This window comes from Typopeltis vanoorti, chromosome 12 (assembly GCF_054136105.1).
Source record: "Typopeltis vanoorti isolate ZY-2024b chromosome 12, IOZ_Tvanoo_1.0, whole genome shotgun sequence".
In the NCBI taxonomy this organism is placed as follows: Eukaryota; Metazoa; Arthropoda; class Arachnida; order Uropygi; family Thelyphonidae; genus Typopeltis; species Typopeltis vanoorti.
In genome coordinates, this window is record NC_143560.1 from 49182311 (window position 1) to 49196299 (window position 13989).

At 36.3% G+C, this 13989-nt stretch overlaps 1 protein-coding gene across 3 annotated transcripts in view; it reads right to left on the minus strand.

The window, feature by feature from the left end:
* LOC150100772 (uncharacterized) overlaps positions 1–13989 on the minus strand; it is a 36911-nt gene that overhangs the window by 21716 nt on the left and 1206 nt on the right. The gene's annotated exons all lie outside the window — the stretch shown is intronic.

A 13989-nucleotide genomic window follows, 5' to 3' on the forward strand; every position in this document is an offset into this window, starting at 1 on the left:
TGAACTGTAGACTAAAATACACAAATATCATTCAAGAAAAAACGAAAGAGTTTGAGAACAGGAACCAAATCTTGGAGATTCAGTGGAAAATCCAGAGGGAAAACATTGATTCAGTCAGAGAGACATGTAGTGAGAGGTTGTCTGCAAGGATAGAAAAATCAGAACTCCATGGTGCACTTCCTTAAAGTACAGCATGGAAATTAAAGAGGCAGTGAAAGAAAAGAAGAAAGCATATCAAACGTTCCTGGCAAATAAGTCAGCTTGTGCTCTTAGAGAATACAGAGACAAACATAAGAAAGTGAAACACTGTGTAAAACTAGCTAAACAAAAGTCATGGGAGGACTTTGGCAAGAAAATAGAAAATAAATATCAAGAAGGTGGTAAGATATTCTGGAGGTCGTTGAAGAAGCTTAGAAATGAAGGAAAGAGTGCTGTAAAAGAAGTTAGAGATGATGAAGGTAACATGAAAACAGGAGAAATAGATATCCTTGAAATATGGAGTAATTACTTTGAAAAATTGCTAAACGAAATAAACAGTGATGACAGTACAGTGGTAAAAATCACTCAAGACATGTAGTCAGGAAAACATGTCCATACTTGAAGTAGAAAAAGCCATCAAAAGCCTGAAATGTCGAAAGGCAGCAGGAGTAGATGATATTTGATCAGATATGCTCAAGTATGGAGGTATAAAAGTCTTACAGTGGCTGCACTGCACAGTTCAGAAGGCCTGGACAGAGGGACGAATCTCCCTCTCTACAAGCCAAATGATTGGAGCAGAGCTCTCTTAGTACACATGAAATAGGAAATATGATATAGAAAAAGGGAAATAAAACCGAATGTGAGAATTACAGAGGTATTTCTCTACTGAGTGTTGCTGGAATTTATGCAACTATACTTGAGAAACATTGAGAAGGATTGTGGAAAAGAAGCTTGGTGAAGAACAAGCTGGATTCAAGCCAAATAAAGGCTGTCAGGATCAGATTTTCACTTTACGACACATAGCTGAGAAATCATGGGAATATAACAAAGATCTGTATTTAAGTTTTGTAGATCTGGAAAAGGCATATGACAAGGTGCCAAGAGAGAAGCTATTCAAAAGGCTACAGTTATATGCTGTCAATGGGGCATTATACCAAACAATACTTAGTCTTTATTTGAGTTATATGACAGCAGATAGAATTTAAAGAAGTACAGGAAGATGGTTTAAATTTAAATCTGGTGTCAGACAAGGATGTACATTGTCCCCTCTGTTATTCATTATCTATATGGATCACATTATGATGGAAAGCGGTATTAAACATATCAAAATTGGAGATGTTTTATTTGCTTTATGTGGATGATGTTATACTTCTAAATAAATCCACTACAAGTCTGCAAGATTCCCTGACTAAACTGAATAACTCTTGTAATATGTATGGTATGAAAGTCAGCAATAACAAGACAAAGACAATGAAAATAGGCAGATGCATTGAAAATATCAACTGCATTGTGAATAGAGAACCTATAGAACAAGTAAAACATTTCAGCTACTTAGGCAAGATTTTTAGTGAAGATGGTAAATCATCATGAAATTCCTGCCATGTACCCTCAAAGGGTGTACAGGATATGATAGTAGTACATGAAAAATTTACATCATTACTAACTTCCTATCTACAATTTTGTAGATAGGAAGACTACAAGAAGACCTCTGAAGACTACAAGATAATCTTCAGAGGAAGACCATCTTGGTCTTCCTCTGGGTTGTTTTCCTGCCAACCTGGCAGAGAACACTTGTTTTGTTAATCTTTCCTCACCCATTCTGTTTGTAAATGATGGTAAAATAAATGTGGTAAATTAAAGATGGTAAATTAAATATGAAAATAGAAAACAGAATCAACAAAGCTGGTATGGTAGGAAGTCAACTGAATAAATTTATATGGAATAAGAGAGAAATTAGTCAATACACTAAATTAGGTGTATACAACACATTGTCGAGACATGTTGAGAGAATATTTTCTGTTATGAACAGTATGTGGTCAAAGGAGAAATCTAGATTAAGTGTTGAGACAATGAGGGCTATGTTAGTTGTAAGACAAAATTGTGTCATGGAGTATGAGAAGTTTTATGATAAGATGTTGAAAGACTGAAATTTGCTGCTTAAGATCACTTCATCTGAGAAATATTCGTGGTACAATCATGGTGAAATACAATCTCCCCCCTCTCTAAGGCTATCTAAATTTTGTACGGGTTCTGTCACTGAAGAATAATGTTCAATAGGTTTATGTAATAAAAGTTTTTTTATCATCTTACTTTTTCATGAATGCAGAATATTGCATAGCCCCGTCCCGTTTTTGTCTCGAGGAAACATTGTCAGCTTACCTATACACCCCTTGAGGGTATATGTCAGGAATTTGATGATGATGATAAATAAATTCAATTAAATAAATTCCAAAAAAAAAAAAAAAGAGAGAGAACACTCTTAACTGTTAAATGTTGTTAAATACAAATGAAATTCAGTTATGGATTTATGCTTCAAAAGTCTTATCTAGGGGTGCTTAAGAGTCAAAGCTGTATAACTGAGGGGAGACTTCCACACAGCCTTTAAAGGAATGTGAAGAACCGACCAATGCGTCTGACCTAATGTCCAATCTTCAATTTCTCGTAGTGCACCATGTTAGTTATCTACTTGGATACTGAACGAATGAGGATGGGCTGACAATTTGGGATTTAGCCGACCAAACTGTATTTTTATTGGCTTAATTAAATCAAAATATAAAATGATGGAATAACATGAAAGATTTTCATGCCAGGTGGGGCATTGCCCAGTTAAACAAGGCCACCATTTTTTTTGCCAGGGAACCAGAGTGAACAGCAAAAGTCAGCTACTGGAACAAATCCTAAAACACACCCCAACTCAACATCACCAGAGTTCAAGATTGGTACCATCAACATAAAAAGCCTGGGCAAAGAAATAGAGCTAGAGGAAGAATTGGATAAGTACCAGATCAACATAACAGGGGTGACTGAAACAAAAAAGACAAAAACTGGTGAGATCTTTCTGAGCAATAAATACAAAATATTATATTCAGGCAATGACAATCAGGAAAAAGAAGGTGTAGGTATAGTATTAAATACAAAATATGAGGCTAATCTTGAATGGCAAGCAATATCAAGTACAGTGATGTGGACAAATATCAGAATGGGGAACTGGACAATGAGACTGATTTGTGCCTATGGTCAAACAGAAGGTTCTACTAAGGTAAAAGTGGAGGAATATTTTGAGGCTTAGAGAAAGCAACTGACAATGAAAAAGGAAAAGTTGGTTCTTCATGGGGATCTAAATAGCGGAGTAGGAAATGATTGTCAAATATATAAAAATATTTTGGGAAGATTTGAAGAAAAGAGGAAAGTTAATAATAATGGCAAATACTTGTTGGATTTCTGCTCACAACATGGACTGGTTATTACTAACACAATGTTCCAACATAAAAATGTGCACAAATTCACATGGAGAGAAGAGGCAAGGAATAAGATAATTCTCATTGACTATGTTATTGTTGATAGTGATGTTGTCGCCTTGGTGCAGGACGCCAGAGTGTACAGAGGATTTGAAATTGGAAGTGATTACCACTTTGTCTTGAGAAGAATAAAATTGAATTTCATATTGAAAAGAAGAACATGTAGGAAAGTTTTAATGCTTTGGAGGTTCAATGACAAATACTAAGAGATTGATTGATTCAGCCAGAGAGGCATGTGGTGAGAGGTTGTCTGCAAGGATAGAAAAATCAGAACTCCATGGTTGACATAAGAAATTGAAGAGGCAGTGAAGGGAAAGAAGAAAGCATATCAAAATTTTCCTGCAAATAAGTCAGCATATCAAAAGTTCCTGGCAAATGTCAGCCTGTGCTTTTAGAGAATACAAAGACAAATGTAAGAAAGCTAAACACTGTGTAAAACTAGCTAAACAAAAGTCATTGGAAGACCTTTTGGTAAGAACATAGAAAATAAATATCAAGAAAGTGACAAAATATTCTGGAGGCTGTTGAAAAAGCTTAGAAATGGAGTAAAGTGTGCTGTAAAAGGAATTCAAAGTAATTACTTAAATGATGTATTGAGTAATTTCTTCGAAAAATTGCTAACTGAAACAATCAGTGATAGCTAAGTAGTAAAAACACTCAACAGACATGCAATCAGGAATACATATCCATACCTGAAGAAAAAGCCATCAAAAGCCTGAAATGTGAGAAGGCAGCTGGAGTAGATGATATTCAACCAGAAATGTTCACGCATGGATATATAAAAGTCTTGCAGTGGCTGCACTGCATAGTTCAGACAGCCTGGACAGAGGGACAAATTCCCGATGATTGGAGTAGAGCTCTCATAGTACCCATATATAAAAAGGAAATAAAACTGAATGTGAGAATTACAGAGGTATTTCCCTACTGAGTGTTCCTGGTAACATTTATGCAAGTATACTCGAGAAACAAATGAAAAGGGTTGTAGAATGTAAGCTTGGTGAAGAACAAGCTGGATTCAGTGTAAATAGAGGCTCTCAGGATCAGATTTTCACTCTGTGACAGTTGAGAAATCATGGGAATATAATAAATATTTGGTTTAATACTTTATCCAAGTGTAAGCAAGCAAAGTTTGTGGCTGAAGTATTTTCAGGACTGGGGCAACTCGTAGTAAAGGTGGTATATAAGTTCTCATCACTTGCCTTAGTATCTCCCATAATGCAAAGCATATCCTTGCAGACATGTATCATGCTATGCATTAAGGGACGGGCCACTACCCATTCTGGTTTCGACCTTTATTGAGGTCTCATCAGTGGGAGCCAGACCTGGAGGTGGTGATACTAAGGTGGAAGTAATGGAGAAGTCATATACTGATGAAACCTCAATAAAGGTCAAAACCGGTCTAGGTAGTAGCCCTTTACTTAATGCATCGCATTATACATGTCAGCAAGGAGATGTGCTTTGAATTATGGGAGATACTAAGGCAAGTGATGAGAACTTATACCACCTTTACCACGAGTTGTCCCAGTCCTGAAAATACTTCAGGCGCAAACTTTGTTTGCTTACACTTGGATAAAGGATTAAACCAAATGTATAATTGGTAGCATAGCCAATTGAAAACACTTCCATCAGCTTATCTCTAATCCAGAGAATTTTAATAATAAGGTGTGATACCTTTTGGCAACTGGTATAGGTAAATATGACTTTCCATTACATCCACCTTAGTATCACCACCTCTGGGTCTGGCTCCCACTGATGAGACCTCAATAAATGTCAAAACCGGTCTGAGTAGTGGCCCTTCCCTTAATGCATAGCATTATACATGTCTGCAAGGAGATGTGCTTTGCATTATGGGAGATACTAAGGCAAGTGATGAGAACATATACCACCTTTACCACAGTCCTGAAAATACTTCAAGTGCAAACTTTTTACTTACACTTGGATAAAGGATTAAACCAAATATATAATTGGCAATAACCAAGTGAAAAAACTTCCATCATAATAAAAATTTGTATTTAAGTTTTGTAGATCTGGAAAAGGCATATGACAAGGTACCAAGAGAAAAGTTATTCAAAATGCTACAGTTGTATGGTGCCAATGGAGCATTATATCAAGTAATACTTAGTCTTTATCTCAAATAAAGACTAAGTATTGCTTGATATGTAAGTCAACAGTTAGAATTGAAATTATTTATTATGTATATGCATCAGATTATGAAGGAATATCTGATATGAAGGTATTAAATCTGATATCAAAATTAGAGATGTTAATCTCAGCTCTTTGCTTTATTTAGATGATGTTATATTATTATTATTGTTATTCAGGCCTCCATGGAGTTGAAAGACTCATCGTGGGAGGTCCTTCCTAAGAACATAAAGTCTGTCAAGACTCATCGAGGGGGAGATCCCCCCCCCCCCAAGAAACACAAAGTCTATCATACCATTCCTTAAACTCATTGACCGTTCTCGCTCTCACCACTCCAACAGGCAATGCATTCCACAGTTCAACCACCCTCCACGCAAAGAAACCACTCCTCACCCTCTTTCTCATAGTTTCCATTCGTAACTTCCAGGGATGGCCTCTTGTCATCACTCCTTCCCGCTGTTTAACCAAGCGAAAGAACTTCCCAGTGTCAACCCTGTAACCACCTCTCAACAGTTTAAAAGTCTCAATCATATCACCTCTCCTTCTTCTATCCACCAACCTCTGCAGTCCACATTTCCTCAGCCGATCCTCGTAACTATCCTTGTACAGTCCTGAAACCATCTTTATCATCCGTCTTTGTATCCTTTCCACAGTTAATTTATCCCCTTCAAATCCTGGAGACCAAATCTGAGAACAATAGTCCAAGTGTGGTCTGATCAGAGACTTATACAACGGAATGATAACTCTCTTATCTCTGCAGGTCAGTGTCCTTCTCATAATTGCAGCAATCCTCTGTGTTACCTTCACCACCTTTGCAATATGTCCCCTAAACTTCAGGTTTCTATCAACCATCAACCCCAGATCTCTTGTCTCATATCTCATATATAAACTATCATAAGCAGTACCCCACCACCACGCTTTCCACTCCTATCCTGACGAAAAATGCTATACCCAGCGACTTCTATTCCTGTTATTATATCCCCTTCTGTCAACCACGTCTCGGTGATCCCAATAATTTTTGGCCAGGCTGATGCTATCTGCGCCACCAATTCCTCTCCCTTATTCCGGATACTCCTGGCATTAGTATAAAACATATAAATGCCATTGTTTCTATACCCAGCATTATCCCTTCTAGACTCCACTGGGCTCAGCGCTACCTGACATCGTCTCCCTTCTCCCAAGTATCCATTCCCACAAGAAGCCACCCCTGCTATCATCCTCCCTGGGACACACTGACTCGTTCAGAACAGCAATCTCTCCAGATGCCTACGTCCTTCCTCATTCAAATGTAAGCGGTCTCTCGCATACAATTCCTCTCTTTCCTCAAACGCACTCCAAGCATCCACATATACCAATCCTCTCTTGTCACACATTCTCGCTATTATGCCATTCAATATCACCGCTCTTCTGCTCAGTTCATCATTATCATACCTAGGCAACACGCACACTATTTTTCCTCTCTCTGTCTTCTTCCATACAGCCTCAAGCAAAAATCTCATATCTCTCGCTGCTCGACTTACATTACCACTCAAATCATTTGTTCCTACCATCACAATCATCTCATCCACCCTTTCACCTCTCTTAATTGCCACAGCCACCCTTTCTATTGTTCCTCCTGGCAAACACTCCTCACGCATCCTATCTTGAACACCACGGATCATTGAGTCGCCATACATTATACCTCTTACCATTCTCTCTCTCTCCTATTGTTTCCATTCTCTCCTCTTCTTTCATTCCCATAGGTCTCTCTCATTCCCTCTCTTCTAGCATTCCCATACCTCTCTCTCCTACTGTTTCCATTCTCCCCTCTTCTAGCACTCACGTACATCTCTCTCATTCCCTCTCTCCTACTGTTTCCATTTTCTCCACTTCTAGCACTTCCATATCCCTCTCTCATTCCGTCTCTCCTACTGTTTCCATCCTCTCGTCTTCTAGCATTTCCATCTCTCTCTCTCTCTCTCATTCCATCTCTCCTACTGTTTCCATTCTCTCCTCTTCTAGCACTTTCATATCTGTCTCTCATTCCATCTCTCCTACTGTTTCCATCCTCTCGTCTGCTAGCATTCCCATACCTCTCTCTCATTCCCTCTCTTCTACTGTTTCTATTCTCTCCTCTTCTAGCACCCACATACCTCTCACTCATTCCCTCTCTTCTGTTTCCTTTCTCTCCTCTTCTAACACTCCCAAATTTCTCTCTCTCCCCCACTCTGATTCGGCTTGCATTTATCTCTTCTATTCTCCTAATCTTATCTTTCATACTTCTGCTTTCATTCACAAGACATTCCACCGCCTCTTTCAGCTCATCTATCTCCCTCTGCAGGTCAGTCACTCTTAATCTAAATTCACTCTCCCAAACAAAACCATCTCCTAAACTTTCACAGTCACTCACACCTTCCACACTATCAACTATTATTTTCTCATTCATACATATATTTTTTTCATTCTCTCCTATCACGCTACTTGTCTTCCTACATTCATTCCCCATTCCTGGAGCAGCAAGGTCGGATATTGATAATTCGACACATTTCTTCCCACTGCCTGCATTTTGCACACATACGCTCTGGATATGAAAGACTATTCATGGAATCAGCCTCAGCCCTTAGGAACATACAAACCTCAACACATTTGGTTGCATAAGACTGCTCCAAATTTGGGAAACATATATCAGAAGAACTTCATCAGGACTTTAGGAAAATGGTAGCTTCCTCGCTTCATTTCTCATTTGCTGTTATGTAGCACTTGCGTGCACCTGTTCTTTATTTTAAGTTCCCAAGAAGATGGCAATGTGATGTTGCCGAAATATCGGAAAGTATTGATTAGATTTGTTTTTTATTTATATTTCTAGTGTATGCTGTCAATTCCTTAATTATTAGTTATCAAACAATAATACATATTTGAAAATTTTCTACTTTTCAAATCCTTCTTTAAGCAGCTTGCCTTCGTGTTCAATTTCTTCACTGTATACAGTGGAACAAAAATTATTTTATTACTTTTATATTTTTTTATGTTGCTTCCACCCACAAAAGTTTTTTTGTAAACCTGTGTATAATGCTATGATTTTTGGGAAGGGAAGGATCACTACATAGACTGATTTATTATTATTATTATTGCACTCTCCATGGAGTCAACAGACTCATTGTGAGAGGTTCATCCAACTGACAACATATTTATTATATCAAATCTTAAAACCTAACACTCCTTGCATTAACAACATATTCTGGTAATGCGTTCAATTCACTGACAATTCTCTATTTAAAACATCTACTCCTCACACCCTTCTTCACTACATTCTTACATAACTACCAGGGAGGAACTCTGGTTTTTCTCCCTCTCGCCTTCTACTCTTTTTACAATCTTATAATCTCAGTTTTGACCTTTATTGAGGTCTCATCAGTGGGAGACACCAAGATTTAATTCATGCCAAGTCATATATTTTCTGTATACAAGTAGCAAAAAGGTGTATCATCTTATTATTAAATTATTCTTGATACAAGCAGATACTAGCAATGTTGCTAGAAGGGAAATTAAAGAGGCTTGTGCTGACAATCTCATAATGCCAAACACCAGGGCCATCGCCAGATTAGATCGTGCCCTGAGGCAAACAATTAAATATCGCCTCTGATGGATTATAAGACAAAAATAATAAGAAAATCTCTGATTGCTATTTTATTTTTATTACAAGAGAAACATTAATGCAAAGCGATTACATAATAATATTGATTATTATGTAATTGTAGATTACATAATAGTAATTATTTAAATAGTAAATAGTAAAAATTACATAATATCCCCGTAGAGCAAACATTAATTAAATGTTTACTCTACAAGGATATCGCACAATAAAACTGTTTATAAGCTCTTCTAATTTAAATTATAAGCTATGTCTGCCTCTATCGATATAGTTGCTAAACCAACCAATCTTTCTTATGTCAATGCTGTTTGCAAATAATTTTTAATCAGTTTAAGCTTGGAAAAACTTCTTTCTGAACTTGCTACGCTAATAGGATTTTTAAATTAGTCATAGTGATGGCGGCTACCACAATATGGCTGGAGCGCCCTTATTAAGCTGCGAATTGAGGCAGGTTGCCTCTATGCTACATTCTGTCGACAGTACTTCCTTTCAGACATGTATATTGCTATGCATTACAGGAAGTGTTACTACATAGACCGGTTTCAATCTTCATTAAGGTCTCATCAGTAGGAAATACCAAGGCTGAATTAACGCCAAAATCATGTTTTCTGTATACAAGTAGTAAAAAGGTCATTTTATTAATAAAATATCCCAGACAGTTATAAAAAGTTTTTGACTTGTTTCAAAGTAATTTATACTTGACAAGAAATTATATTCTTGTTTATTCCTTTATCCGATTGTAGGCAACAAAGTTAACATGTGAAGTAATGTCATGACTACACATATACAGAGGTGCTGACTTACCATCAACTGCATTAATATCCCATAATGAAAAGTATACTTCCTTTCAGATGTATATATATTGCTATGCACTGTGATGTGCATTATGGGATACTAAGGCAAATGATATATTCAAGTATTATATTATATTCAAGTAGTCTAGTTGTGTCTTCACAACTAGACTACTTGAATATAATACTTATATTCAAGTAGTCTAGTTGTGAAGACACTTCATGCACAAGCTTTCTTTACACTTGAATAAAGGAATAAACAAAATATTTCTTGTGAAGTATAATTTACCTTGTAATCAACTAAAAAAAAACTTTGCACAAATATCTGTGATCAGATTTTTTTTTGTATTTGTCTGTTATTTATGCTTATTTTCATAGTAAATATATTACAGCAGCTATTGAATTTAGTCAGGGAATCCTGCAGACTTATATTGAATTTATTTTAGAATATCAACTATATGAAATATAGAAGTGAGATTAAAATCTTCAATTCTGAATCAGTTTTAATTCCTTCATAATGCATTCCACATAAACAATGAATGACAATTGAGATAATGTGCACCCTTGTCTCACATCTGATTCAAGCCATCTTCCTGTACCTCCTGCAATTCTAACTGCTGATTTGCAAGTCAAATATAGATTATGTACTGCTCAATATATTTAAAAAAGCCTTCTGTACACAGCATTCCTAAAAACTATAATCTCCAGCTATTCACAAAAAAAATAATAAGTAAATAAATAAGTAAAATAAAATAAAATAATATATATCAAAAGGTTCCTTCTATTTTTCATCTCACAGTCCACACACGCATGCAGTATTGATGTGCTACAAGTTCTGCAACTTCTCATGCAGAAATGATATTTAAAAAAAATAAATGATACACACACACACACACACTGAACAAATATATATTTGTGTCTTTCGTATTCTGAAACATTTCAACACAGGAAAGAAAACAATGAGTTACCGCTGGAAACAATAACAATTTAATGACTAGATATTTGCTTGGGAGTAGAATATGAATTCATCAGAGGAAGTAGTAAGTACTGTACACTGCTAGTAAGTGATTTTGAGAAAAAATATGATGGAGAGTGAGTGACTTCATGTGGATCTCCTTCGCTGAGTCTATGAAGATGCCGAAATAATAATAATGATTCCGGTGGCAGAAGTGCCATTGCACAAAATCCTATGAAAAATTTTGATGAGACCAACGAAAACTTGTTGTATGGGGAATAGTGCAACTGTGGTCCACGAAGGGACATGTCTCTGTGAAATATGTATTTAACCTTGGTGTTTCCAAATAAGACCAGATTTCTTTCTTTCTTTCTTTTTTTTTTTTTTTTTATATGATCCTATCCCCACAAAAGCTTGTAAACTTCTAGTACCATAAGATAAACTAAGGAAGAACCTATTAAATCAAATTAATTAATTTATTATTATTTTTTTACATAATCTGGAAACCCTGCTCTAAAGACCAAAGAATGAACTCTTGCAAGGTATTCAAGGCATTGTAGGCATGTTCTCACCTAGGTTATGAAATTTATCTCCCACCTAAAAGACAATCAAAATATCCATTAAACTCAAAACTGAGCCAGCCCAATAATGCCAAGGTTTTTCATCTAAAAGGATCTTGGAAAGGTTCCTTATACTTTCAGAGATTTAAATGCCGGCCTGGTTGGCCGAGTGGTTTGTGTATCCGCTCACCAGCCAAAAGGCTGCAGGTTTGAGTCCCACCGTGGACATGGATATTCATGATTGTCTGTGGAAATACTAGTAATGGTGGTCGGTGGTAGATGCCGTTGGTGTAGTTGCGGTTTGTTGTAGTTGGTGGAGATGGCGAGTTGTAGAATAGGTGCCCTCCCTCGATGAGTCTTTGGACTCCCTGGAGGGTATCACATAATAATAATAATAATAATAATAAATCCCAACCTTCCCAAATGAAGGATCTCACAAAAATTAAGTGAAAGCAACTTTTTTTTTTTAAATAATGTCAGTTTTAATAATGTTTTTTAATAATCTACACAAAAAAGTCATAAAAGCTATAAAACATTTTCTTCCAATTGGAAGAAAATGTTTTAAATGATAATCCTGCTTTAGAGATCAAATAAAAAACTATTCAAGCGACTTCATATCTCCAGTAAATGAAGTGATGTGTCATACCAGGCAATAAAAATACTCCACAATTTAAAGATTTTTGCCAACAGCCATGTGATATGAATCTATAGGATGGAGAATGGAGATGCTACGTACTTGACAAACTAATGCAAGCAGACTAGCATATTACGTTTGTTAATCATGAGTTCTCCAGCCGGTTTGTTCATTTTATGATAGTAAAAAACTGAGTGTCTGAAAGGAAGGAAACGTGCTTCTCCTATACAGAATCCACTAGCTCACCTTCAGTTGAAAAATTCTCATAAATGTTTTCTCACATTCAGACATTTCCAACTAAATGTCAAATAGTGTGATTTTCTTTCTTGACTACTTGTATAATAACTATAACACTTTTTCTGAATGTAGTCAAGTGAGTTTTAATTTATCGTCCTACATGTTTCACCGATATTTGCTATCAGCATCTTCAGGGAATACAATTGGTAAGCTATATGAAGATAACAGACTAGGTTTTAACTGACAGTTCTAATTCATACAAAATTAGTATTGTGCGAGACAATGCACGTGTCTCGGGAACATGATTTATTTGTTACGAGACATAATGTAATTGGCATGAAAGTTCATTTCTTTGATGTTTAGTGATCTAATTAAAGCTTTCCAGATTTCTGGTAGGATTAGACCTTGATTCTTATTTAGGTTTCCTGTTGAACGGAGAACCGTAGCAGCCTCCTTGAAGGTTCTGGAATGGTAGTTCTCTTCTATATATAGGGCATATGACTCTTATCCCACTCAATGAGATGGTTGGTAGAGGTAAAGTCTCAAGAAAGGCCTGAAATATCCTATGTGCTCCTTCTGTCTCGTTTTGAAGCTTATAGAGATCTGACCAACGTAACTAACACCACAGGAGCAAGGTATATTATATACTCCAGAGTACTTGTAGAATGGATGAGGGTCTTTCGGTGATCTTAAAAATTTCCGAATAGTATTGACCGGCTTGAATGTTACGCTAATATTGTGTGGTTTTAGAAGGATAGCTAATTTTTTGGAAATGCTGCTGACAAATGGATTAGTTATAGTACTGATGTATTGGGTGTCATCACATTGTCTTTAAGGATAGCTCTCTGGATATTGTAGTTAATTCTTTTTGTAAGTCATCTTGGTCTGTTGTGTAATGTATAGCTCTTTTCTTAAGCATATGGATAATGCTAAGTTTGACTAAACATCAAAGAAATGAACTTTCACGCCAATTACATTATGTCTCGTAACAAATAAATCATGTTCCCGAGACACGCGCATTGTCTCCACAATACTAATTTTGTATGAATTAGAACTGTCAGTTAAAATCTAGTCTGCTACCTTCATATAGCTTACCAATTGTATTCCCTGAAGATGCCGATAGCAAAAATCGGTGAAACATGTAGGACAATAATTATTATTATTATTATTATTCGTGACACCTCCAAGGAGTCCGAAGAACTCACTTGACTAACATTCAAAAAAAGTGTTATAGTTATTAAATGTCAAATAATTCTTGTAGAATGTCAAATAGTACATCATACTTGAAACTCTGCTACCATCAAAGTGTATTGCTGTTCTTTTGACAGACTAAAGGTACTCGCTCATGATATACAAATATGATCATTTTGTGTGGCTTTAGCCTTCTTGATAATTTACATTTTAAGGTATAGCCCAGTTCTAAAAATATGGCCTGTCTTTAGGCGGCACAGTTAGACACTGAAATTTAGCTGCTTCTTTTAATCACACACACACTACAGCAGTGGGTCATGATTGAATGGTCCCTTCTCTTCATTGCATGTT